The 4,303-nt window shown below is 32.4% G+C and overlaps 2 long non-coding RNA genes across 2 annotated transcripts in view; both read right to left on the bottom strand.

Moving 5' to 3' along the window:
• LOC117110899 overlaps positions 1-4,303 on the bottom strand; it is an 8,504-nt gene that overhangs the window by 1,460 nt on the left and 2,741 nt on the right. The gene's annotated exons all lie outside the window — the stretch shown is intronic.
• On the bottom strand, positions 1,553-3,941 carry LOC117110900. The gene is made up of 2 exons (XR_004445784.1): positions 3,861-3,941; positions 1,553-2,856 (listed from the first exon to the last, which is right to left on the bottom strand). It is a non-coding gene; the product is annotated as an uncharacterized LOC117110900 (long non-coding RNA).

Genomic DNA, 4,303 nt, shown 5'->3' with positions numbered 1-4,303 from the left:
TTAAAATTAAAATTAAAATTAAAATTAAAATTAAAATTAAAATTAAAATTAAAATTAAAATTAAAATTAAAATTAAAATTAAAATTAAAATTAAAATTAAAATTAAAATTAAAATTAAAATTAAAATTAAAACTAAAATTTATTTCTTCTGCTTTTACTATACTGGCCTCTTGCAAAATGCTTTTGATTGCTATTTGAAGGGAAAGGTGTGTGTTCCATAACTCCAATGACTGGAGCTACTGTAATAATGTGAAGCGCTTAGAGGCTTTGTTGGCATCACCTTCTAATTCTTTTTCCTCTTCTTCTTATCATCATCATCATAATCATCATCATCATCATCATCATCATTATCATCATCATCATTATCATCATCATATTATTATTATTATTACTATTATTATTATTATTATTATTATTATTATTATTATTATTATATTGTTATTATTTTTATTGCTATTATTATTATTATTATTATTATTATTATTATTATTATTATTATTATTATTATTATTTATTATTATTCCTAAAAGTCCTTAGTTGTATGAAAACAAAAATGGTCGGACTCGAATCCGCAAACTCTATCATCGAGGCCCGTATATTGTTTCTGATTTAAGGCTCTCTGGGGAGAATTCAGTTGCAGCTGCAATCTGTGACTTTTGTGTTTGAGCATATCAAGTACTCCCTTGGAGAGAGGCAACCGTAAGTAAAGTGTTTTGCCTATAAGGACACAAGCAAAATGCACAGCGAGGCATTGAACCTCCAGCACAATGGTGTAAGGTTGTAGTAAAACGTATTTGAAACTTGACTTTTAATAACCGCAGTTACAGAAAATCAGATTATCTTGTGGAACCTACTATGTCTATTTAATTGAGAAATAACATTATCTGTTAAATAAGTGTCAATTGCATATTTTAAATGTATGTACCAACCACCATCGAAAGTGGACGCGTTTGACAACAATTTTGAAAACAACCTCAACGCATAACGTTTTTTTCTGACCAACGTGTTCCCTATGACAAAGATTAAACCTCATAATCGTTTGCAATTTATGTTTTGAGCTAACACCAGCGTATCAAGAAGATAAATAAATAAAATGAATTAAAGCCGAACATTTTTATTTTAACTCTACTGGTTAGTAATTACCAGTTCAATTTGTATGACAATTAGCGACTTTCCAACGTAAACCACAGAGTTGCGACATGCTTTAGTAGTTACTTGTAAGCGTGGTGTGCCAAAACTAACGAGATATTTAACAAGGGTTCCGGCCCGTTGCCGCCTAGACCCGTTACCGCCCGGACCCGTTTCCACCCGGACCCGTTGCCACCCGGACCCGTTGCCTACCCGGCCTTTTGTCACCCGGGTGTCAATGCATATATTGAAATTCGCGCTACTCACATATCTATTCTGAAAATGTTGTGTCACTACCAATCCAACCCCCCACCCCATCCCAAGTTTGAAAAAAATTCTGGATCCGTCACTGTTATATCATGGACCTATTAGGTCCATGGTTATACCACTAGAAAGGTAATTTAAAAGGACATACAGTACAAGCTGATTGGTCTGCAGATTTTATTTTTATGTCAAAAAAATATGGACGTTTTTATTATAAAATAGTATACAAATAAAGAATGTTTATGAGCGCAATGGCAACATTATTCTAATGATTTGTAATATTGACTGCTACATTCATCGAGGAAGAGCCGAGTTGAATAGAACAGTCACTCTTCCAACGAATGAAAATAGTCTTTTCATTTCTCGAATAAAAAGGAAAACAATCATTATTTGTTTTATTATAACACACCTAAAATAGGTTATTGTCCTTTGATATTCTATTCAAAAAAATCTATCTTTTTCTGAATGGATATTCTTGTCATTTGATATTTCATAACAAAAATCTAGGTCTACCCTTTTTCTAAATGAAACAGTCCTGCGTCTTTAAACCAATCAAAAGGTTGTATTAGGCTGAAGTTATATTCTTTAGGCACCGTGATAGGCAAAAACGGGTGGAAACTAATGCACGGTGGAAATAAATTTCCATGATGATTGACGAAATGGTTTAAATAACCAATGTCACGTGATACGACAGGGATATATTTAGGTGTGTTATAATTAGTACTAATACTGTACTACATAGCGCTGATTTCTTTCTTTATTTTATTTATTTTTTGTTACATTATAAATATTAGCAATTGTATATACGTGTGTATATATATTATACATGTATGTGATATATGAAAAAGGTGTTTTTTGTAATATTGTCCAGAAAAAGACAATTATTCGATCAAAATTTAGATTTTAGACAAAGAACATAATTATGTTCTTTGTCTAAAATCTAAAATTACCTTTTCTTATTCTTATATAAAAAATAGATGTTGATAGACATTTTATATTAGATATGTGAATAAATGAGATGTTATAACTACGATCAATATGATCAGCAAGAATTAACTAAAATGGTTATTAATTTGTTATAGTTATACAAACTATTTCTGATTTTTTTTATAGGCATACAATATCAAGCGAAAGCACCGTTACATTATGGAGTGAAAGCACATTACATTATACCATGTTATATAGATAATATTGTATTATTAAACCATTTTAAAATGAACATTCCAATCTGCAACCGCAACTGCAAGAAAAAAACGAACACCAACACCCGCACATGAGTGCACAACCTCGTTTCTGTCGCGTTTCCTGCTCATCATTAGCATGAATTTCACTCCATAATATGTTTTTAGCGCCACTGCAAACGCGTTTCATCGAGCTAGTAGCCGTGTAGCTGAAGTACTGGTGGTTAATCTCTGAAATTGGTTCCAGCCTGTACTTGAACAAGCTTGATGGACTTTCCTGAGCCTGAAATAAACAAGACAATATAGCGAGACATTATAAGTTATGCCCGATCCGTCAATCATCTGTATTAATTAATAGACTAGAACATACAGTATTGCATTTCTTAACCCTTCAAACTAATTATTATTGTTTTTAAGCTACTGGATATTCAGTACAATTACTAGTCAAATGGGTAAAGATACTACACAATTTTCTAATCGAAAGTCATTTATCAATATCTATCAAACTGTGATTTGTTACGCAAGATAACTGTATAATAATAATGATGCATAATTCTTAAAGTTGCTAAAACACCATGGCATAATTAATGACACCATAATCTTACATTCACCAATTGGCTGGGATGAAGATTTTTGTACTGCGTTCGTTGTGATTGAATAAGAGAAGAGGATGAAACTGTTAGCCACAACGAAATATTTTATTTGGTTACATTAACGCGCTTAGCCATACTGTATGGTCCGTAACTGGCTGTGCCACAATGTACGCGAGACTTTTGTTGGCAGAATAATTTATAAATGCTGCCCAATGTGCCAGTCGAGGCATAATGGGCAAAAGTAAGTAAGTAATATATAATTCAAATATAATTCATAACATCTTAATATATATATATATATATATATATATATATATATATATATATGTATGTATGTATAACCCACGAAAAAAAAACAGAATGATATTCTGAACTTATTTATGTTTATATTATTATTCCCATGCCAAATTAATGAGAAAAAAGTCTCTATATCTTTAAACATCACTATCTTCCAGTGAAATTGTTCTTACTCCAGACACTGTAATTGCCATCATCATCATCTTTATTATGTTATATATTTTTGGTTAAGCATTGTTATGGTAATTGTGGTATTATCCATTTCCCTATGTCCGGAGGTTCAATGCACTAGTGGTATTATATCTACTAGCAAATTCCGTAACTTTTGGTTTTGTATTCCAGGCGATCTTCGCAGATAATGATCAATTGTAATAGAAGAAAGAAACTGATTACATACCGATATTGTATCGTTGTATTCTGCGAGGCTGGATATATAACAAGTGTCCTCAGATTTGTATCGATGGACGAGCAGTCCCTGTAAAATAATGATAAACAATTATTGGTTTGTGTATACAACTCAATTTCAATAATACCCTAAAGCAAATCATCGTAACTGATTCGCGACATATCCATCCTAGAATGCAGTTTCTGATTCAAGGGGGTAGGGGAAGTCATTCCCCCCCCCCCCACCTCCAATTGCTAAAAAAAATGAACTTGTGGGGGGGGGGGCTATATTTAAAGAAAATTATACTCAAATGTTAAATCTAAAAGTGCAATTTCCAGCCATTTAAGGTGCCATAATCACCAATTTTCTTACCTTGGCCCCAACCACGGTGGGGCTTAGGTGGTGTAGAGCCTCCATTCTTAAAAGTACCTCCCAGGGCGCCCTCTATTTGGAGT

Source organism: Anneissia japonica, unplaced genomic scaffold (assembly GCF_011630105.1).
Source record: "Anneissia japonica isolate Jap-2015-1 unplaced genomic scaffold, ASM1163010v1 scaffold287773_len227377_cov100, whole genome shotgun sequence".
NCBI lineage: Eukaryota > Metazoa > Echinodermata > Crinoidea > Comatulida > Comatulidae > Anneissia > Anneissia japonica.
Note: the sequence above shows the minus strand (reverse complement) of the source record. Positions and strands in the feature narration are given on the sequence as shown.